Here is a 24,901-nt window from a genome sequence, read left to right as displayed (position 1 = left end):
CAGGGAATTGTTTGGTGAATCCTTGCTGCTCCTGTATAAGTGCATACGTTTTACAAAAAAATGTCTATTTTTGTAAACCATATCCACACTAATCTGTTTCACAAGTTGGCAGGGGAGGAGTATGTTATACCAAAATAGACCTACCTTTAGGGTTTGGGTATGAAATCCCGGCAGTGAGAATACAGATGGTCAGGATGCTCACAGTGGAATCCTGACAGTCAAAATCCTGATGGATCCCAGTTAGTATTTAAACTCTACCCCTAACTCACTCCTCACGCAGCCTAACCATATCCACGCCCCCCATACACGGCGTAACCCCCTGTTGGGATCCTGACCACATCCCCTGTTTAGAAATTTAAGTAGTTATTATGCTTTACTTGCATACTGTTGCTCAAAACTGCCCGTATTTAAGTATTATCTAACCAATGATTTACATAATGAAAACATTATATTTGGGTACAATACAATCGATTGTGTCGAGACGCCATCAGATCTATGTCTGTAAGACCCTACTTTTCCACGAGGAGTTGAAACACTTCTGGATGGAGGCTCCACTCGCCGGCATGCATGTCCTGACGACTGAGAAAGTCCACTTCCCAATTCAGGACTCCCGGAATGAAGATTGCCGATATGGCCGGTAGATGGCGTTCGGCCCAATGTAGAATCCGTGAGACTTCCTTCATTGCCAGACGGCTTCGAGTACCACCCTGATGATTTATGTAAGCCACTGTGGTGGCGTTGTCCGACTGCACTTGAACAGGATGGTTCTGAATTAAAAGCTGGGCTAGGTTCAATGCATTGAAGACCGCCCGCAATTCCAGAATCTTGATCGAGAGGAGAGATTCCTCCTTGGTCCACCGACCCTGAAGGGAGTGTTGCTCCAGCACCGCACCCAACCTCTTAGACTGGTATCTGTCGTCAACAGGACCCAGTTGGATATCCAGAAGGGACGGCCTCTGCACAATTGTCGGCCCTGGAGCCACCAGAGCAGGGGCAGACGGACCTTCGGAGTCAAAGAGATAATTTGAGACCTGATCTGGTGAGGCAGGCTGTCCCACTTGGCTAGAATCAGTCTCTGGAGGGGGGCGAGAATGGGATTGAGCATACTCCACCATGACAAATGCTGATACCATGAGGCCCAGCACCTGCATTGCCGAATGTATCGACACTTGCGGACAAGAAAGGAAGCAACGAATCCTGTCCTGAAGCTTCAGGACTTTCTCCTGAGACAAGAGCAACCTCTGGTTGTGAGTGTCCAATAGCGCTCCCTGATGCACCATGCTCCGAGCAGGGATCAGGGAGGATTTCTTCCAGTTGATGGATCATATCCAGATGACGTAGGAGAAGTTCTGGAGAATTTGCCAGGATTAACAAGTCGTCCAGATACGGCAGTATCCTGACCCCTTGACGGCGGAGTACCACCGTCATCACCGCCATTACTTTGGTGAAGACTCGCGGAGCCGTTGTTAAACCAAAAGGTAACGCCCGAAACTGGTGATGGAGGTTGCCAATAGCAAACCTCAGGTACTGCTGATGTGACACTGCTATAGGAATATGCAGGTAAGCATCCTGTATGTCCAGGGAGACTATGTAGTCCCCAGGTTCCAAGGCCAGAACTATAGAGCGAAGGGTTTCCATACGGAACTTGGAAACCTTCACAAACCTGTTCAATGCCTTGAGGTTGAGAATGGGCCGGGAGGACCCATTCGGTTTCGGGACCAGAAACAGCGGAGAATAGTACCCCTGGCCCCTCTGCGCAAGAGGCCCCTGTACTACGACTCTGGTATCCAGGAGGGTCTGTACCACCGAATGCAGTGTGTTTGCCTTTGTCTGGTCCGACGGGACGTCTGTCTGGCAAAATTGATGAGGGGGTCTATTTTTGAAGGCAATGGCGTAACCTCGAGTGACGACTTCCCATATCCAGGCATCTGAAGTGGTGTTCAACCATTCCTGGGTATACCCTAGAAGCTGGCCCCCCACCCTGGGATCTCCCAGGGGAGGCCCGCCCCATCATGCGGCAGGCTTATCGGCCTTGTGGAAGCTGGCTGATGGGTCGCCCAGGCTCTTTTTGGCTTCGGCTTACCAGGTTTGGAAGTGCGGGCCTGCTTGTTGTACGCCTGACCTTTTGCTTTACCTGAAGGACGAAAGGGGCGACAGGAAGTACCTTTAGCCTTTGACACAGAAGGAGCGGTATATGGCAGACAGGCAGTTTTGGCAGTAGCCAAGTCAGCCACTATCTTATTTAAGTCCTCCCCAAACAGAATATCTCCCATGAAAGGGAGTACCTCCAGGGTTTTTCTAGAGTCCAGATCCACAGACCAGGATCTGAGCCACAATATCCGGCGAGCCAGGACTGACATAGTAGAGGCCTTGGCTGCTAGGATACCGGCATCAGAAGCCGCCTCTTTAATATAGCGAGAAGCTGTGACAATATATGACAAGCATTGTATAGCATGGTCAGAGGAGATTTCAGCTTCTAACTCCAAGGCCCATGCTTCAATAGCCTCTGCAGCCCATGTTGCTGCAATAGTGGGCCTTTGTGCAGCACCCGTGTGGGTGTAAATCGCTTTAAAACAACCCTCCACACGTTTATCCGTAGGCTCTTTTAGAGACATGACGGTAGTGACAGGCAGAGCTGAGGAAACCACCATCCTAGCCACATGTGAGTCTACTGGAGGAGGCGTTTCCCAATTCTTAGACAGCTCTGGCATGAGGGGATAGCGAGACAGCATCTTCTTTTGAGGCACAAACTTCGTACCCGGGTTTTCCCAGGGTTCCTGACGTATATCCACTAGGTGATCAGAGTGAGGTAAAACTTGTTTTACCACCTTCTGACGCTTGCACCTATCAGGTTTCTTAGGAGGGACGGATGGCTCGGGATCATCCGTAATCTGTAGAATTAACTTAATAGCCTCCAAAAGATCAGGAACATACACATGTGAACTACCCTCCCCATCAGCCATATCCGAGTCAGAACCTGTGGGGTCAGTGTAAGTGCCGTCTTCATCAGACGACGTGTCAGTGACAGCAGTGGATTGTGAGGAGACAAGCGCTCGCTTAGAGGACCCCTTGGACTTAGGCGAGCGATGGTCAGACTTTTTAGTAGTCAGGGACTGGTTCAACTTCTTCAATTGAGCAGATAAATCGACCGCCCACAGCGGGTTCGCTGCAGGGACCACATACGATTGTACCGGCATTGGAGGGTCCCATAGGGGGTGTTAGTTTATGAACTAGCATATGCAGAAGCATAAAAAAAGTGGCCCACGGTGGGTCATTATGTGCCTCCATTGCCACAGTCCCACTGGGGGGCAAGTAGCCCCCAGAACCAGAGCCCACAGCTGCTATATTCCCCTCATAGGGATCTGTGGCGTCAGCAACACCGGCAGTGTGTTCGGCCCCAGAACCGTTACCCTCAGAAGCAGAGATGATATAACTTGCAGTATCAGGTAACACAGTACAATTGGCAGCAGCACAATATCTCTTACCCAAACCCCTGCGCAGTGTAGTCAGCACTAGCAGAGATTAAGGAGAGATATGGTGACTAAATCACAGAGAAAAATACATATTAAAGTATATCTTTGTGAAAATCCTATATCAATATCAAACCTGACACACCAAGCCCCCTCAGGTTATAGAATATAGGGATAGCAGGTTGAGTGAAAGACACGAAATGGACACCACTCAGCTATCTAATGCACACACAGATAGTCACAGTTTGTACAATGCAGAGGTTATTACTAACAATAATACTGCACTGGACTAGCTTATATATATAGCTATATAGTCAATAGATATAACACTACACAGTAAGAACTGGATGTATATCACAGGGTAATTGTACTAGAAAACCCTGACTAAATGCACTCTTTCTTAACTAGCACTGTCTAAAAAGGCGGGTAGAATACTTAAGTGTCATGTAAAGTCACAGCGCTGACAACCAGGCGGATTTACACAGGAGGATTTGCCCAAGCAGTCCCAGTATCACTGACCTGGTTTGGGAGTGTTGTGGACTCGGGGCTTCTTCCGATGACCGGGAAGAGGAACCGCCACTGGGTCGCAGTAGGGATGGCCGGATGTAGGTCTTCCTCATGCAGGACTACGTCGGCAGGCGGGAGGCACAGAGGAGTTCTTGACGGTCTCCTGTAAGACAAGACTCGTAGAAATACTGAAGGCTGGGGTACTGAGATATTAGAGGTACCGTGATGTCGGAGGCTCCGCGGTATTGGGGTTCTGAGGTGCTGGAAGTACAGGGCGTGCTAGGAGGCCCCTGGAGGTACGGAGATGCTTGGAGGCACGAGGTGCTTGGAGGCACGGAGGTGCTTGGAGGCACGGAGGTGCTTGGAGGCACGGAGGTGCTTGGAGGCACGGAGGTGCTTGGAGGCACGAGGTGCTTGAAGGCACGAGGGTACTTGGAGGCACGGAGGTACTTGGAGGCACGGAGGTGCTTGGAGGCACGGAGGTGCTTGGAGGCACGGAGGTGCTTGGAGGCACGGGATGCTTGGAGGTACAGGATGCTTGGAGGCACAGGACGAGCTTGGAGGCACAGGATGCTTGGAGGCACAGAGGTGCTTGGAGGCACGAGGTGCTTGGAGGCACGGAGGTGCTTGAAGGCACGAGGGTACTTGGAGGCACGGAGGTACTTGGAGGCACGGAGGTGCTTGGAGGCACGGAGGTGCTTGGAGGCACGGAGGTGCTTGGAGGCACGGGATGCTTGGAGGTACAGGATGCTTGGAGGCACAGGACGAGCTTGGAGGCACAGGATGCTTGGAGGCACAGGACGAGGGAGCTCTGGAATCACAGCTTCCGAAGGAGAAACGAAGATACTCAGGCACCGGATCTCTGCCTGGTATCCGCTTTTAAACTCCCCGCCCCAGCCTGATTGACGGAGCAGGCAGGTGACGTCAGACCTGCTCCGCCTGCTTGCCCTCACTTGCGATGGCGGCGTCCCTGCTTCCGGGAAGCCGCCGGGGAGCAGCGCCGACCCGCCACTGAATCCGGAGACCGCCAGGGGGAACGAGGCGCCGGGCAGACCAGACCACCCGTAGGGACAAGCGCGGCCGCCGCGGCCGCTGCAGGTTTGTAACAGTACCCCCTCCTCCAGGAGTGGCCCCTGGACACTTCCCGGGCTTAGTCGGATGTTTGGAGTGGAAGATCCGAATCAGACGAGGAGCCATTACTTCAGTAGCTCCAATCCAACTTCTTTCCTCAGGACCGTAACCCTTCCAGTCCACCAAGTACTGTAATTTTTTATGAAGATAACGGGAGTCAAGAATAGCTTTGATTTCAAACTCTGCTCCGGCTTCTGCCACTACTGACGTTGACCTAGGGAGTGCTGAGTGGAACCGATTCAGAACGAGGGGACGGAGTAGAGAAACATGAAAGGCGTTAGGTACTCGAAGATGGGCAGGCAAACCCAGTTTACAGACCACAGGATTTAAGACTTTTAGCACAGGGTAGGGCCCGATGAACCTTGGAGCGAATTTCATGGTAGGCACCTTCAGCCGGAGGTTCCGTGTGGACAGCCATACCCTGTCCCCAACTTTATATTGAGGTGCAGCTCGCCGTTTCTTATCTGCGAAGAACTTGTACCGAGCCGAAACCTGCTTAAGATTGGCATGAACCTTCCTCCAAATTTGTCCAAAGTGTCGTAGAGTGGATACTACAGCAGGAACCTCTACTAACGGAAGGCTTGGAAATTCCGGAACACGGGGATGGAACCCGTAATTGACGAAAAATGGTGATTCCCCAGTGGAAGAATGAAACAAATGGTTGTGGGCAAACTCCGCCCAAGGCAGCAACTCCACCCAATTGTCCTGTGAAGGAGAGAGGTACAGACGAAGAAAAGTCTCTAGATCCTGATTGACACGTTCCGTTTGTCCATTTGTTTGGGGATGATAAGCAGACGAAAACTTAAGTTTGATTTGCAGAGTCGAACAAAGGGCTTTCCAAAACCTGGCGGTGAACTGTACTCCTCGGTCAGAAACAATCTCTTGTGGCAACCCATGCAAACGAAAATGTTCTCGGATAAACAGTAGTGCCAGTTTCGGTGCTGTTGGAAGACCAGTCAAGGGCACAAAGTGTGCCATCTTCGAAAAACGGTCAACGATAACCCAAACGGTGTTGAAACCTTTGGAACAGGGCAGGTCAGTGACGAAGTCCATGGAAATGTGAGTCCAGGGTCTCACAGGGATAGGCAGAGGACGAAGTAACCCTGCAGGAGGCAAACGAGGAGATTTGTGTTGTGTACATTGGGGACAGGAATTAACGCAATCTTGTACATCCTTCCTCATGGTGTTCCACCAGTAAGATCTTTGCAGAAACTTGTACATCTTCTGAGCGCCGGGATGACCGGAAAACTTGGAGTTATGGACCCACAGTAGTATCCTTGAGCGGAATCTAGCTGGTACGGACATTCTTCCAGGAGGAGGAGCTGGAGTAGTTAAAGCAACAGAGACAGAAACTGGATTCAGAATTAAACCCCGCTCCGGAGGTTCATCCTCGTCAGAGGAAACTTGTGAACGAGAAAGTGCATCTGCTTTAATATTGAGACTCCCGGCCCGGTACTTGATAATGAACGAGAATCGGGAAAAGAAAAGTGCCCATCTTGCCTGGCGAGGATTCAAGCACTGTGCGGATTTGATGTACAGCAAATTCTTGTGATCTGTGTAGATAGTAAACACGTGTTTAGCCCCTTCCAGAAGATATCTCCATTCTTCCAAGGCAGACTTGATTGCCAAGAGTTCCTGGTCTCCAATAGTGTAGTTCCGTTCGGCCGGAGAGAACTTACGAGAATGGAAGCCACACGGATGTAGTTTCTTATCAGAGGAATACTGGGAGAGAACAGCCCCAACTCCGACTGAAGACGCATCAACTTCTAAGAAGAAGGGTTCATCGAAATCTGGTTGTTTGAGAACTGGAGCCGTCATGAAGGCTAATTTTAAACGAGAAAAAGCTAAAATGGCTTCCGGGGACCACAGACTAGGATTGGAACTCTTCCTCGTCAGGGCAGTAATGGGCGCAACAATGGTGGAGAAACCCTTAATGAATTTCCTGTAGTAGTTCGCAAAGCCCAGGAATCTTTGTATTGCTTTCAGGGAAAGAGGTTGAGTCCAGTCACGAATGGCAGATAACTTTTCCGGATCCATGCGAAGCTCCGTCCCCGAGATGACATAACCGAGGAACGGAATAGATGTTACTTCAAATGTACACTTGGAGAGCTTGGCGTAGAGATGATTCTCTCGTAAACGGTGTAGTACTTCTTTGACTTGTAACCTGTGTTCGACAAGATTCTTGGAAAAAATCAATATGTCGTCCAAATATACCACAACGCTCTGATACAGCATATCACGAAAGATTTCATTGACGAATCCCTGGAAAACCGCGGGAGCATTACTAAGACCAAATGGCATCACCAAGTATTCGTAATGCCCATCTCGGGTATTAAAGGCAGTCTTCCATTCATCCCCCTCTCGGATGCGTATAAGATTATAAGCTCCTCTCAAGTCGAGTTTGGAAAAAATGCGGGCCCCACGAACCCTATCAAATAACTCTGTGATTAGTGGCAAAGGGTACTTATTCTTAATAGTAATGTCATTTAGGCCGCGGTAGTCGATGCATGGTCTCAACCCTCCGTCTTTTTTCTTCACAAAAAAGAAGCCTGCACCAGCAGGGGAGGAAGAGGGGCGAATGAATCCTTTGAGCAGATTGGACTTAATATACTCCGACATGGCTTGGGACTCAGGAAGAGACAGAGGATATGTGCGACCACGGGGTGGCGTCTTCCCTGGGACAAGGTCAATAGAGCAGTCCCAAGGCCTGTGAGGTGGTAATAGGTCCGCAGCTTGTTCCGAAAACACGTCCTTGTACCCTTGATATGCCTCCGGAATGTGCTCTTCATCCGTCTTGGAAGTGACACGGAGCGGACAGACAGGAGTAAGACAATTAGTGTGACAAAAGGAACTCCAGGACAGAATTTGTGACGACTTCCAGTCGATGTGGGGATTATGACTTTTTAGCCAAGGTATTCCAAGAACCAGATCATGGGACATTTCTGGGATTACCAAGAGTTCCAAATCTTCCTGATGTAGAGCCCCGACCTGCAGCTTAACTGGCCCCGTGCGCCACCTTATAAGACCTTTGGCAATTCTAGTCCCATTGATAGCCGTCAGTGAGATTGGCCGCTCGATAGGCCGTAACTTCAAACCCAAACTTTGGGCACAGATGGAAGAAACGAAGTTCCCCGCAGCTCCGGAGTCCAATAGGGCTTCACAAGACTTGGAGACTGAGTTGGAGACTAGAGTTACTGGAAGCAAACAGTCCGAAGTTGGAGAAGCTTTTGTCGCAACTCCCAGCTTGACTCCTCCGGAACAAGCTAGGACTGCCCGTTTCCCGGACGGACTTTACAAGATTTAAGAAAATGATCTGCGGCTCCACAGTAAAGGCAGAGTTTACCCTCACGACGACGCTGTCGTTCTTCTGGAGACAGTCGGGAGCGGTTAATTTGCATGGGCTCATCTGAGCTAGGTGAGGCCACCGGCCTAGGAGTAGGATTCCGGAGCCTGGGACGATCTGAATGGCTACGTTCTCTTCCACGCTCTTGCATCCGAAGATCCACCTTGACGCACAGAGAAATCAAATCTTCTAATGGATCCGGCAGATCTCTAGTAACCAGCTCATCTTTCAGCCGGTCGGAAAGACCGTTCCAGAAGGCAGCTCTCAGGGCGTCATTATTCCAGCGTAGTTCGGAAGCAATGGTCTGGAAATGAACCACATACTGGCCCACGGAACGGGCGCCTTGCCGAACATGGAGCAAATCGGAAGAAGCCGTGGTCATTCTGCCGGGTTCGTCGAAAATCCTTCGAAAGGACGAGATGAAGTTGGTATAGTTGGAAACCATGGGATCGGACCGTTCCCATAGTGGAGACACCCAATCCAGAGCAGAACCTTCCAATAAAGAAATGATATATGCTACCTTGGACCGGTCTGTAGGAAAGTTGTGTGCAAGTAGCTCGAAATGTACCTCGCATTGGTTCAAGAAACCGCGGCAATTTTTGGGATTCCCATTATAGCGGGACGGAGTAGGCAACTGAAGACGTGGAGTGATACCAGCCGATGGTTGAACATTACTGGCAACGACAACTGGTGCGACCACTGGAGCAGGAGCCGGAATTACTGAGGCCAGAGACGCCTGGATCTGATCCAGACGTCCGGACAACTGCTGGAGGTACTGCATCACCTGGCCTTGCGCCGCCTCCTGACTTTGTACTCGGGAAGCCAGGTTCTGGATGGCACTCGAGTCCGTGTTCCGAATCCCCGAGTCCATTAGGCCTGAGTATACTATCACTGACCTGGTTTGGGAGTGTTGTGGACTCGGGGCTTCTTCCGATGACCGGGAAGAGGAACCGCCACTGGGTCGCAGTAGGGATGGCCGGATGTAGGTCTTCCTCATGCAGGACTACGTCGGCAGGCGGGAGGCACAGAGGAGTTCTTGACGGTCTCCTGTAAGACAAGACTCGTAGAAATACTGAAGGCTGGGGTACTGAGATATTAGAGGTACCGTGATGTCGGAGGCTCCGCGGTATTGGGGTTCTGAGGTGCTGGAAGTACAGGGCGTGCTAGGAGGCCCCTGGAGGTACGGAGATGCTTGGAGGCACGAGGTGCTTGGAGGCACGGAGGTGCTTGGAGGCACGGAGGTGCTTGGAGGCACGGAGGTGCTTGGAGGCACGAGGTGCTTGAAGGCACGAGGGTACTTGGAGGCACGGAGGTACTTGGAGGCACGGAGGTGCTTGGAGGCACGGAGGTGCTTGGAGGCACGGAGGTTCTTGGAGGCACGGGATGCTTGGAGGTACAGGATGCTTGGAGGCACAGGACGAGCTTGGAGGCACAGGATGCTTGGAGGCACAGAGGTGCTTGGAGGCACGAGGTGCTTGGAGGCACGGAGGTGCTTGAAGGCACGAGGGTACTTGGAGGCACGGAGGTACTTGGAGGCACGGAGGTGCTTGGAGGCACGGAGGTGCTTGGAGGCACGGAGGTGCTTGGAGGCACGGGATGCTTGGAGGTACAGGATGCTTGGAGGCACAGGACGAGCTTGGAGGCACAGGATGCTTGGAGGCACAGGACGAGGGAGCTCTGGAATCACAGCTTCCGAAGGAGAAACGAAGATACTCAGGCACCGGATCTCTGCCTGGTATCCGCTTTTAAACTCCCCGCCCCAGCCTGATTGACGGAGCAGGCAGGTGACGTCAGACCTGCTCCGCCTGCTTGCCCTCACTTGCGATGGCGGCGTCCCTGCTTCCGGGAAGCCGCCGGGGAGCAGCGCCGACCCGCCACTGAATCCGGAGACCGCCAGGGGGAACGAGGCGCCGGGCAGACCAGACCACCCGTAGGGACAAGCGCGGCCGCCGCGGCCGCTGCAGGTTTGTAACACCCAGGAACAGTGAAGCTGAGGGATAATGGCACCCAGACACTGACAGGGAGTGAGGGAGAGACAGATATGCAGCTCCAGGGCGGGAACATTTGCGGGAAATGGTGCCCTGGGGCTGGGGGAGGAGCTTCAGGTCTAAGCCTTATCCCCCTGCTGGCAAAACCACCGTGTACTGTGGGCTTCTGAAAATGGTTTAGAGAGAAAACCTGACCTGCACCTATGCCCTGGTGATCTAGTGGGATCACCTGTACTGCCACAGTGTCCACCGCCAGCGCACGCGGCCCGCCTCCCACTGACCGCGCTGGATCGCGATAAAGATCGGGTCCTGCAAGCGGGACCCACTCACCACCTCCCGAAGCGCGGCCACGCGATCCCGGAGAGCCCCCGTCGTGTGTGCCTGACGTGAAGAAAACCGCAGCCTCCTGCTGTAGGTACCCGGCAACCAGGGCTCGGGAATGTACAGCGCCGCTGGGGAGAGCTGGAGCTACAGCAGTGAATGTCTTCTGACATTTACTACCGCTGCTGCTCTTGAAGTCTTCACTTTTTTCTTCAAAAAAAGTTCTTCTTATGGCTACCTGGAACAGCCCCTCTGTTATGTGCCTGCTTACTGCAGCACCAACTACAAAACTGAGCTCCTGTGCAGGGAGGCGGGGTTATAGAGGAGGCGGCGCTGTGCATTCTGGGAACAGTCAAAGCTTTGAGCCTGTTGGTGCCTTGGATCAAGATCCTACTCTACACCCCATTGTCCATCCTTGTGGAGCCCAGTGTACCCCGCAGCAGAAATATTAGTTCTTAAAGCAGCTGTCTGGAACTCTGTCTGCAGAACTGCTACTCATCTTACAGGCTCAGCATATTTGCATTCCTATTCTAAATAATTTTCCATTTCTGATTTCTCCATTTGAATCCCATAGAAGTGTCAGGGTACTACAGCTTAGATGCATGGCTTTACATTTATATGTTGAAACTTATTTGCCAAATCGGCCACATATTTGTAGTGAATAACTGTTGTCTCAGTAATATATATATATAATCTTGTGCTGATCTTTGTCAATCCTACCTTAAGCTGACCATACACTGCAAGACAATTACATAAACCATCCAACTATACAACTGGTTTGAATGATTATTTGTTCAGAGAATGGACCTGAATGATAATTGGTCACAGCCTGAAAATGAATGGAAAAAAGGTCTGGTTATCAAACTTGTCTGATCCAACCAACAGTCACTCAGCTAACTTCATGCTGTGAATGGAGATCGCCGGCATAATATATGTAATGTGTGGAGGTGCTCTGATTGTCCCGTTGCTCCTTCCCTCCGTTGTGTAAGCTGGTTGTCTGCACTACTGTGCAATCTATAGTCAGATTTACAATACGGATGCTGGCAGTACCAGATCTGATTAATATATTTCACTCCCAGTCCCAATACTTCCTTATGAGTCAACGCTCACATGATCTCTAGCCTGCAAGATAGCAAAATGAGGGCCCTCTTTACTTTGTCTTATGTCTGTTCTGGTCTCAGTAGATTCATGGGTCATTGTCCCTGCCTTATGCAATATGATTTGTCGCCCTTGTTGTTTTTATGTATGCATTGTTCAGGAGAAGAAGAGCCTGAGTGCAGCATACATTCTTGCCTCCCATCCCCCCTTCTCTACCACTGTCTTTTTCCTGAGTCTACTATGCAGGCGCCTTTTTCTCAGTGATTTTTGTAGTGCACATGAGAAGATCTCCGGAAACATCTACAACCCATTGCACTGACATGCGGGGGGATGACCAACACAGGGCAAGTCTGCCCCGCATGCCAGGTCCTGCCGCCCCCCCCCCCCCCCCAACACAAACATGCGAGCGCATGTTTAGGTTGCCCACTGCCTACGCAGCCTGGCTGCTAAGGCAGCCGGCAACCTGCCATCTTTAGTGTCACAGTGGCTGTATGTGATATCATGCAGTTGCCGCAGCCCGCCCTGCAAAGGGTCTGGACACGCCTCCATGGTCCGGATGATGCTTCCCCGCCACCCGCAAAATGCTGACGCAACATCCCCTCCCGATCCTGCTAGTTAATCAGGCAGATGCATTTGTATCTCGCGTACCGCACGCGCAGTGAAGCTTCTGTGTGTGTGCACACTGCGGCGGGATTCAACATGCGAACGCTGTCGTAGCAGTCTTCCATGCTGAATCGCCCCCTCAATTTGCTGTGCTGAACACTTTAGCATAATCCATGTACAGTAATTTTCCATATTGTCCTCTTATAACACCATCCACATGCACTCCTTGCTATATTCTTTTAACAAACATTTATTTTGCTGTATTAGGGTCCCCATACCCCTCTTTACAATCCCTGCAATTACAGCTTTGTCATCATGTCTATGATGGTGGAATACACAGAGAGAGCGCAGTATATGTCACATAAATTGTATTTCCAGTCCAGTCTCCTACTTACACTACATACAGTTTAATCTGATTAGTTTGGCATGGTCAGTCATAAAGCCATGCTGATTCTATTATCTGCTCATTTAAAATAATAGATTTCTAGATCACTTATTATCTATTCAGATATTTCACTCATGACTGATGACAGGCTCAGCTGTCTGTAATTTCTTAGCTATTACACTGTTTTCCTGTAATATATTTGTCCAGATGTATTATTTGCTAGTCACTGACCCGAATTAGGTTGTCTACTACAGTATGTGAGCAAAAGCATTTCTTGCTACTCCGCAAACCACCAAACTCAAATGTTGGATAGTGATAGTCTTGGGGAAGAGAACTAAGGTCAACTTAGATGCCTAAAGATCCCGGGTGCTGCAAAGAGGTTTTGGAAATTTGCCCTTCCCTCCTTACTTGCCCCCTCTCATCTAAACAACAATCCTACTTTGTAAACTGATTTGCACAAATGATCTGCAACAAACAGTATTTTACGAGAAAAAGGATAGTATGCAGGACTATGAGAAAATGGTTTTCCATATGTCAGCATTAGCATTGGAGATGGACATGTAAAGGATCTGAAGCTATGCAAAGCAAAATTGAGAATGGAAGTGTGCGCTCATGAGTAGCTACCGCCTGCTTTTAATTCTGCATCAGGGCCTATTTTGTCTCTTTGCGGGTAGAATAGGTAAAGGTTCATAAATTTATGACATATAACATACTGAAGAATCCACATGATAACCATACTCTGTTTAACAGAACTAGGACAGCGGTAGAACAGCTTAGATATTGGACAATTTTACATTCTTTAATACACTTTCAAAAGACATTAGCCGGAGGTTATTACTTCATAGGTAAATATTCTGAGTTGTAATTTGCAACTCTTTTCATGTACCACCGCATAAATAAACGGGAATTTTGCAAAAATTCACTTGCATAGCGACAGGCTCATTTTGGGATTTACAAATGGCCTCTTTATGTGAAAAGAAGTTTTACTGTATTTACTTTTGTATCTTCTGCTGTCCATACAGTTATACTTACTCATTAATTAATATGAGCATTTTGATGGACTCTTTTAAACAATATTTCTTGCTTACTGAAATGAGATTTCAATATTCTACAATCAAAAAGCCCAAAATCATCCATGGGAAGGAGGACTGTACAAAGCACATGAATATAAAAACGGCATACCTAGCCTTGGACATAACAATGGACCTAAAATGCACAATGACGGTAATACGGCATGATTAGTATGTTCCAAAAACTTTAGTCTCAAAGTGGTTAAATAACTAGCAAATACTACAACTTTCATAGAATGTAATAAAAAGGAGATGAAATAGAAAAAGAAGCAACAAAAACATTGGTAAATGAGAAAAGATTAATTCATGGTGACAGGGAAACTCACTGGGCCACATTTATGACAATGGTGGGATTTTAAATAATTAAATAAAAATTGACTATATATATTTTACCTTTTTTGGGTGTTTACCATAATTTTTTTTTTTTTGCTCACGTACCATTGATTACTTATTAAAATACTTTGCACTTAATATATTGTGTACTAGAAAACAAGCTATAGTTTTGTGAAATACACTCATAGAATGAATATGCATATTAGTAAATGGGACAGATATGCCAGTCATGTTTGAACTATCTGAAACATGAACAGGTGATTTTAATGGTTTGCAGGCATTATGTAGGAATACTGAAGGAATGGCATGTAGACTAATGTAGCATTAACTGGAGAGCAAGAATAATACGCTGACATATGTAGGATTATTCCATTAACAGAGTTTTCAAAGTGAAGAATTTTCTCATTTTCATTACTTGCAGAACTGTTCACTGGAGCCCAAGCAACTTGACATTCCATTCTCTGGAAATACTTTGATCTTGAACACTTATGATATGTTTAATGTGTGAAAAAAAGGGACAGAGAAAAATGTTCCATTACTTTATAAATTTTTACTTTTTTTTCAATTAGGATGTGTTTAAGTTTTGTTTTTCCATTAATGTTATAAAGGTAGTACTAAATAATCTATATATATATATATATATATATATATATATATATATATATATATAAATTAAGTAGAAATATTGGAATGTTAACAAGTTGTGGGGGGGTATTCAATTAGCACCGATCATTTTGGAGCTATTGAATTCACACCCCTGCGTATTCAATTGCAGGCCATTTTCGCCTGTTTCTTAGACATTTTCGCCAATGCCTTTTCATCTTTTTTTTTTTATAGTGAAAAGGCATTGGTGAAAAATGCCTCAAAATCTGCGAAAGTGGCCCATGGTTTACCTGGCACAGGTGGTAAAACACGTGGATTCACCAATCCACACGTTTCTCGCTCCTGATGAATTTTTCACATAGATGAATAAACGTCCCTGCTATTGAATAGGGTGAATCCCAATTTGCCCTAAAAAAAAAATTTTGCGAAAAGTGCGGTTTCGCCTAGGTTGAAAATACAGACCTAAATGAATACCCACCCCCCTATATACTGATCCTTTCTTGTGATAATGAAATGTAGGATTAAGCTAAAAAAAATTGTATAAAAGAGCAATTCATACTATTCACAAATTCAACTGTAAAATTTTCTGTACCATAAAAGATATATATTTTAATATTTCCCATGATATTTGCTTACCGTTTTAGGCTGGCTACAATGTCTCCAATAGGATTGCTGACTGCTGTGTATAGGACAAGCTGCATCTCCACTGTCATTATCTTTCTTACAAATACAATCAGTTCTGATAAGCTCCTAAACATTACTTGACAATGTTATTAGTTAAGGGGGGTACTCACGGAGCGATCGCTGCTTAAATCTAAGCAATCTGACTAGATTGCTTAGATTTTAAGCAGCGATCACTCCGTGTGTACCCCTCACAGCGATAGCGATGCACAGCTCCGCGCATCGCTATCGCTGGTGCTAGATTGGCCAATCTAGCAGGTCGCTCACTTCACCCGCTGGGTGAAATGAACGGCCTCCCCGTCTCCCCTGCACGCTCAGCACACATCGCGCTGTGCTGAGCAGGGGGAGAGATGTGTGCTGAGCGGCTCGCTCAGCACACATCTCTCCCCACATCTGCCGGTGAGTACTGGCCTTTACTCTTTAACAGAAGCCAACATGTATATGGGGCTGATTGTAGTCTCTTCAGGATGTTATGGGGGGTACACAAGGAGCGATGTTCACCTAATTTCTAAGCAATCTAGACTAGATTGCTTAGAAATTAAAAACACATCGCTCCGTGTGTAGCGGTGCCAGTGATGTCCGGTCCCGCGCATTGCTATAGTGGGTGCTAGATTGGCCTGCATGCAGGTACAATCTAGCAGGTCACTTAATTCACCGCTGGGTGAAATGAGCGGCCCGTCCGTCCCCCCTCGCTCAGCACACATTGCACTGAGCGGGGGGAGAGATGTGTGCCGAGCGGTCTGTGCTAGACCGGCTCAGTACACATCTCCCTCTCTGTACGGCCCTTTACAGTTGTGGATGTTCATTTGGTTGTTTACAGTTCTTAATCTACAGCTTTCCTACACCAACATCAGCTTTTTCCTGGTGACATCTGCAGGAAGGTATCAAGTCATTTACAAAATTAAGACAGCACAAAATAATAGGTCTTTACTAAATGAATTAAAGATTGTCATTGGAATGGTCATATAGCATATACACAAGATATACTGTATATCAACAATGGGAGTGTAGAGAATCACAAACATTTAAAATGTCCCTCAGTGATACCCAGTTTTCCATCTTTCCCCTTCTTTTTGTTTTTGCTTGTATGAATACATTGTCACAGTCACTTAACATCCATTGGTTAAATGTGCATACACACAGTCTGATTCTGCCGAAAGGCCGATTCTGACATTGCGATTTTCCTTGAACTCCCGGAGCCCAGAACCACCGATATTGACTTTACACACGGTGCAATTTTGACTATATACAATTTTCACTATACTAGAAACTAGCTTATACACAATATAGTAAAAATTGCCTTGCCTGCAATCTATTTTTTCTTGCGACCCTGACCCCGTGGGAGTGTGCATCATATCGCAAGCTGTGTACACACGGTGCGATATGTGCTAACTTTTCTTACATTTTGACTATATAGTCGAAATCGTAAGCACACATCGCACCGTGTGTATGCACCTTAAGAGCTTAGAAGGGACATTCATATTGAAAAAATATATATAACAGGTCACGACTATGAAAGAAATTATCAATATTGACATGTTTTGTTTTTCTTTTTTAATTCGCATACCATCCAAAAGAAAGAAAACCGCAAATAAAGGAATATAAAAACAGTCAATTAACTCCAAAGTGATAGATTGAATAATATATCTTTGGGCACACTTCGGTTGTGTTCACCATCTAAAGAGCAGCATTTTAAATCCAGCTGCTGCTTTGCAAATTTGCAGGCTTATGTAAAAGCCCCACGTCTAGATTCTGAATCCTTATCCTTCAATAATATGCATAAACCCTTTGTGCAAGATTGTAGTTCTGCATAGTAAGCTTTAAATTAGTGAATTTCATGTGTTAAATAAATTATGCTGGAATATGGATACTATTTTCCTGGGTCAGGTGTGCACTCACACCTAGAAAATCACTCAACTTATCATGAGCTACCTAGTGTATATTCAGTCACTACTCGCTGCGTTGTTGAACTGGAACCAGAATCAAAACTGCTGAAATTTACGAGAGACTGAATTGCGGTCTGCAGAACCACCTTTTTGTCTTCTGACACAGGCAGACCTGTCTTGAAAAATCGCATTGGTGGAAGACAATCGAACTCTATTTTGTAACTGTTGAACACTAACTTGTGGATCACACTAACTTGTGGATCCACCCATCTGTGGATGTCTGAAACCACGCCAAGTGAAACGTCTGAAGCCATGCTCCCACAACTGAATATCCGAGATGGGCTGGAAGTCCATCATGCCACTGGCTTGTCGGCGGTCTTAGCTCCCTGATGACGGGTAGTGGTTTGTTGAAAACCAAGTCCTCTACCACGTCTACCTTGTATGGTTGTTTCTCTAGCATGGCCTCGAAAGGACTGAGGTCTAAAGGATTTGAATGCTGGTCGAGAGTATTTACATTTAGGAACCTGTGTAGGCAATGGTAGGAAAACAGACTTTCCCCCAGTGGCCTGAGAAATCCATTTGTCCAATTCAGGACCAAACAACATCTCGCCAGCATAAGGTAACGCTTCTATTCCTCGTTTGGACTCTACTTCTGCCAGCCAAGAACACAGCCAAAGTGCACGTCGTGTCGCAACTGGTTTGGCCATATTGACACTGATGCTTTTGGACGGGACGCTGACGAGGAGAGGAGAGGAGAGGAGAGGAGGAGACGCTGACAAACCGGAAGTGATGAGGAGGTGCGGGAGGAGGCCGGGAGTCAGGAATCGGCCAGGCTGAGCGGCAACAGGCTTTGTACAGCGGAACAGGCAGCGGGAGATCGCTGCTGCTGAGGGTGTACTTGTGAGCTGTGTGAGCGCAGCCGCTGCTGTGTGCGGGAGTGAGTGGGGGCACAGCCAAATCGCTGCTGCAGCTTGTGGAGTGAGCGAACAAGTAAGTGAGTGTGAAGAAGTGTGACAAGGAAGGCAAGTGTGAGTGCTGCTGCTGGGTGAGTGACTGAGTTGTGCGTTGCGGGGGGTGAGAGAGTGGGAGTGTTGCTGCTGCTTCAGGGTGAGAGTGAGTGAGAGCGCTGCTAGGGGAAAGTGTGTGAGGGATGCTGATTCAGGGTGTGAGTGTGCGCTGCTGCAGCCACAGCCTGCGTGATAGAGGTCTGCGGACTGTGCACGAAGTAGGTGCCGGAAGCTGAGTGAGAAGGGAGTGTGGAGAGCAGGAGCAACTGCAAGGAGGAGTATCAGTGAGGCAGGAGAGGGCCCACTCAGATAAGTATTGATTATCTACTTTATTGTGTGTTTGATTGTATTGGCTATTTCTGCTGTGTTGTGAATATTGATTCTCTTCACAGCTAGGTCATAGTCAATATCGTATTGCATAGTTTGTTTGTATTGTTTTGCATTGTCTTTAGAAGGTAATAGGGAGTTAGAGTTTCAATCAAATGGGTGGGGCCATGATTGAGAGTCTCACTCAGTGCGTGTCATGCAAGATGTATGCGCACCTGGAGCAGCCGTCCCAGTGCGAATACATATGCGCAAAATGTGTGCGTAAGGTTGCCTTGGAAGCCCAGGTAACTGATCTAGAGCAAACCGTTATGTGACTGAGGGATATTCATAATCTCGAGCAAAGCTTAGATAGAACGGTGGAGGATTTGCGGGAGGGGTCACCGGTAGACGAGGAAAATCAGGTAGCCAGTTGGGTCACTGTTAGAAGGAAGAAAAAGAGGGGAAGGCACGACATCTCAGATCTATCAAACCCGAACAAATTTGCCCGATTGGACGAAGATTCGGTGTATGATAGTGACGAAATTACGGAGCCGGAGGAGACTGTTCCCTCTAGCAACCGGAGGAGTGGTCACTCTAGCTCAGATGGGATGAAAGCTAGAGAGGCACCCAGGCAGATGGTGGTAGTAGGGGACTCTATCATCAGGAAGGCATATAGGGCAATCTGCTACCGGGATCATGATCGCCGAATGGTATGTTGTCCCCCGGGTGCTCGGGTATGGCACATCACAGACCGAGTAGATAGATTGTTGGGAGGGGCTGGGAAAGACCCGGCGGTCTTGGTACACGTTGGCACCAATGACAAAGTTAGCAGCAGGTGGGATGTCCTTAAGAAAGATTATAGGGACTTAGGCCAGAAACTAAAAAAAAAGGACATCTAAGGTAATATTCTCCGAAATATTACCAGTGCCACATGCTAGCCCAGGGAGGCAGAGGGAGGTGGCTTAGAGACTGGTGAAGGAAAGAGGGGTTTGTGTTCTTGGAACACTGGGCGGACTTCTCAGTCAGGCGCCATCTTTTTTGTCGCGATGGATTGCACCTGAATGAGGAGGGGGCTGCGGTGCTGGGGGGGAAGGATGGTTAGTAGGTTGGAGGAGCTTTTAAACTAGGAGCCTGGGGGAGGGTTTAGCTAGAAACTATGGGTCATGCAGTGAGAATAGTAGGGATGGTGGTAGTGAGTTAATTGGGGGTGGAGAAGGTGGGAGGGAAAGCAGCCAGTAAGGGTACTTACATGGGTTCTAAAAAGGGTATTAACAAAGGTATTGCCAAAACATTAACAACAATCTTGTGTCATCATTACAGCATATAGAAAATTATTTACGGAACATAAGGGAAAATACTTAGGGCGGAGAATTAGGCGGAAACATTGGGTTGCTCAAAGGGAAGAGTAAGGTGGGCATTATTAAGTATGGTGGGGGTGGGGGTCGAGAAGGAGCGAGAGGGACAGTCAGTAAGAGTAACTCTAGGGACGCACTAGTAAACCACGATAGGTTACCTTTACAAAAAACCAACGGACAAGGGAACCGCTAAACTAAAATGTATGCTTGCAAACGCAAGAAGTCTAGCAGGTAAAATGGGGGAATTGAAATTGTTAGCATCAAAGGCTGAGTATGACATTATAGGTATTACGGAAACATGGTGGGATGACTTTCACGACTGGTTTGTAAACTTGGAGGGGTATTCTCTTTTCAGGAGGGACAGGGCAAGCAAAAGAGGAGGAGGTGTATGTCTTTATGTTAAACCATCTCTTATACCATACTTAAAGGAGATTGTTTATGAGGGGACTGGCAATAATGTGGAATCACTATGGGTTGAAATCTCAAGTGGGGGTATTGATGCAAGTCATAGGCACGTGCTACAAACAGCCGGATATTAGCATACATGAGGAAGAACAACTCTTACAGCAAATCAAAAGGGCTGCGGGATTAGGGGATATCATAGTGATTGGGGATTTTAATTATCCTGATATAAATTGGAGTAACGATTCCTGTGTTAAAGCAAAGGGCAACAGGTTCTTAAATATGTTAAAGGATCAATACTTGTCCCAATTAGTCGAGGACCCAACTAGGGGTACATCTACTCTAGATAGAGTAATTACGAATAATGCGGATATTATATCAAATACCAAAGTAGGAAGTCTTTGGGTAACAGTGATCACTATATTATCACATTTGACATCAGTTTCAGGAAACATAGCTATAAGGGTTCAACCAAAACATTTAACTTTAGGAAGGCTAATTTCAGTATGCTGAGATGTGCAATTAAAGACACTGAGTGGGAAGTTTTGTTTCATAACAAGAACACTTCGGAAATGTGGGATGCTTTAAAAGGGTTGCTAGATAGCAATATTCACAAATGTATCCCTATGGGCAGTAAACGCAGGAGTACTAAACTGAAACCAAAGTGGCTTAACAAGAAGGTCAAGGTAGAAATGGATAACAAGAAGCATGCTTTCAGAGCATTTAAATCTAATGGAAAGGAGGAGTCATTCAAGTATTACAAGAAATGCAATAAAAAATGCAAAAAAGCAATAAGAGCAGCTAAAATGGAAAATGAAAAGCAAATAGCTAAAGAGAGTAAAACCAATCCTAAAAAGTTTTTTTTAAATACATAAACAGTAAAAAGTTAAAAAAGGAGAACATAGGTCCTATAAAAGATGAATTTGGAGTATTGATAAATGATGATGAAATAAAAGCGGAAATACTGAATACATTTTTTTCATCAGTGTTCACCAGAGAAGAACTGATGGTGGGAGGAGTGCATAACGACAGTGACAGTAATGATTGGTGGTTAGATACTTGTTTAAGTGAAAAAGTAGTCCGGGAGAGACAAAGCAAAATTAAGATGAATAAATCACCAGGTCCTGATGGACTTCACCCGAGGGTTCTTATGGAGCTTAGGTCAGAACTAGCAAGACCCCTATACTTGATTTTCAATAGTTCAATCAGATCAGGCATGGTACTGAAGGATTGGGGTAACAGTACTGGAAAAAGATTTGGGAGTACTCATTGATAATAGGCTTAATAACCATACACAATGTCAAAGCGCAGTAAAGAAGGCAAGTAAGGTGCTAGCTTGCATTAAACAGGAATTGAGACAAGGGACGAGGATGTAATCCTGCAGCTGTATAAATCATTGGTACGTCCACAGCTGGAATATTGTGTTCACCTGGAATATTGTGTTCAGTTTTGGGGACCACTGTATAAAAAAGATATCGGTGAAATCGAAAGGGTTCAAAGATGAGCTACTAAATTGATTAAAGGGCTAGAGGGACTGGACTACGAGGAAAGGCTAACTAGGTTGAATATGTATATACTGGAAAATAGGCGTCTAAGAGGAGACATTATTAATATCTTCAAATATGTAAAGGGGCATTACAAAGAGTTATCAGAGGAATTATTTATTAAAAGAACACTGCTTAGGACAAGTGGGCACTCGCTGAGGCTGGAGGAGAGGAAATTCCGTATGCAACGGAGGAAAGGGTTCTTCACTGTTAGGGCAAAAAGGATTTGGAATTCACTGCCAAAGAAGGTAGTAATGGTGGACTCTGTAAATGCATTTAAAAAAGGATTGGATACATTTCTGACTGAAAATGATATCCAAGGTTATAACATTTAAAATAGTGACGTTGCTAATCTGGGTGTAACATGATTTATAGTTGTTAAATAGTCATAAAACATTACTTCAGCAGGTACGTTATAATCAACACAATTTAATACAGGTTGAACACGATGGGCATTTTGCCTCTTTTCAACCTCAATTACTATGGTGGTCATTCCGAGTTGTTAGCTCGCTGCCGATTTTCGCATTGCAGCGATTAAGTAAAAAAATGGCAAAAATGCGCATGCGCATGATACGCAGCGCGCATGCGCTAAGTACTTTCACACAAAACTTTGTAGATTTACACAAGCTCGAGCGATGTTTTTTCATCGCTCGAGTGATCTTAGTGTTATTGACAGGAAGTGGGTGTTTCTGGGCGGAAATTGGACGTTTTCAGGGAGTGTGCTAAAAAATGCAGGCGTGCCAGGTAAAAATGCAGGAGTGGCTGGAGAAACAGGGGAGTGGCTGGCCAAATGCTGGGCGTGTTTGTGATGTCAAACCAGGAACTAAACGGACTGAGGTGATCGCAGTCTAGGAGTAGGTCTGGAGCTACTCAGAAACTGCAGCAAATTATTTAGTAGCAGTTCTGCTAATCTTTCATTCGCTATTCTGCTAAACTAAGATACACTCCCAGAGGGCAGCTAGCGAGCGAACAACTCGGAATGAGGGCCTATGTTACTATGTAACTAGTGAAGCTGAAAGGTGAGAACTAACCTGGCCACTGTCCATAGAAGCTGTACATAGATACTCAGCAGATTCACAGATGTGATCATCGAGAAGTATAAGGTGGTCTTCTTGTAGGGCCAACTTGAGCTGTGTTGCCCATGCAATTACAGCCTTATTAACCCAAACTCCCACCAAAGCAGGTCTAAGCAACACCCCTACTGTTGAATACATTGACTTTAGCATAGCTTCTAGCTTACGCTCTGACAGGACTTTAAGCGTCGTCGCAGCTGGTACTGGAATTGTTAACTTTTTAGAAAGTTTCGACACCGAATAATCCACAGCCGTTGGATTTTCCCATTTAGACGTCATAGACTCTGGGAACGTGTAGACAGACAGAAACCGCAGAGGTAAAGAAAACCATTTATCCAGATTCTTCCATGCTTCTGTTAACTGCTTATTAAGAGTATCAGAATAAGGAAAACACACCGGAGTTCTCTGTCGTTTAGCAAATAACACTTCATCATTTGAAAGAGGTTCTTCAGTCTCCTTAAACTTTACAACGTGACGTACTTCCCTGATGAGATTATCAATGGCCGGGCTATCAGTAACCTCACTATCTGATTCCTGGACCAATTCACCCTTCTCATGTTCCTCTTGCGATATGAGGTCTGGCATTGAATCATCAGAATAATGCAACATAGCTGAAACTGGCAAGTTATAAGACAAATGATAACTATTTTTCGGAATTGAGCTAGACTTGGACTTTTTTAACGCCTGCAAAGTCCTAGACATTTCCTGAGCCCCTTCTGGTATCTCAGGAGGTATTGCCCTAGGCTTAGATCTAGCCGCCTCACGCTCCTTTCGTGCAGCGGCCAATTCCAATTGTAAACCAGTCATTACATCCGCCAGCATTGCCCATGGAGGATCAGGGTAAAGGTTCGTATTTGGAGCCATATGTGTAAGACATACTGTGCATGGTGTAGTTCCATCAGGTAACACACTGTCATAGACATTGCAGCTAAGCTGCTTTTTTGATTTTGCATTAGCCTTACTCATTATGTACACAAACAAATAGACAAAGACAGACAAGTCTCACAACTCAGAAAAAATGTGTATAAGCCCGAAGTGCAGTGCACGTGGGACACACTACATGAAACCTGTGCTGTACAAAATTCCTACTAACACCCCTGCTGCTCCAGTAGCCGAGTGTTGTAGTACCGGGAATACACTTCCTGCAAGAAGAATCAGGAAGTAGATTTAAAATTGCGTCCTGTCATGTGCTCTGCATATACAAAAATCCTATGTATAATAAAGCAAACTGCTTAGAGTATCACAGTTTTAGCTGAGAAATATATGTTATGGTAAGAACTTACCGTTGATAACAGTATTTCTCCTTGTGTCCATAGGTTTCCACAGGATAACAATGGGATATGATGGAGCAAGAGCGGATTGGCACCAAACGATCACAAGCTTTCAGGCCTCCCAGGATGCAACGGGCTCATCCATATATCCCCGCCCACTGGCTCAGTCAAATCAATTGTATTCCAAAGCATTTAGGCAGGAGCATTATGTAGAACCCTATGCAGGCAAGAAGAACACACATGCACAACCTTCCATGCAAGAGGGAAGAGGTTGGTGAGTATAAAGATTCTCAAATCAGGTGCGTCAGGGTGGGATCCCTGTGGAAACCTGTGGACATATTAGAAATACCATTATAAACGGTAAGTTCTTACTATAATGTATATTTCTCCGCCTGGGCCCACAGGTTATCCACAGGATAACAATTGGATTTCCCAAAGCAATTTTTAGTGGTGGGGACACTCCTGATTAGACAGGAGAACCTTATGTCCGAATTCAGCGTCATGTTAGGCAAAAGTATCCAAGG

General features: G+C 46.5%; 1 protein-coding gene across 2 annotated transcripts in view; it reads left to right on the top strand.

The window, feature by feature from the left end:
* The window catches only part of PP2D1 (protein phosphatase 2C like domain containing 1), a 59,443-nt gene that overhangs the window by 21,681 nt on the left and 12,861 nt on the right, over nucleotides 1–24,901 (top strand). The window lies entirely within an intron of this gene.

The sequence above is a fragment of the Pseudophryne corroboree genome, chromosome 5 (assembly GCF_028390025.1).
Source record: "Pseudophryne corroboree isolate aPseCor3 chromosome 5, aPseCor3.hap2, whole genome shotgun sequence".
Taxonomy (NCBI): Eukaryota; Metazoa; Chordata; class Amphibia; order Anura; family Myobatrachidae; genus Pseudophryne; species Pseudophryne corroboree.
Note: the sequence above shows the minus strand (reverse complement) of the source record. Positions and strands in the feature narration are given on the sequence as shown.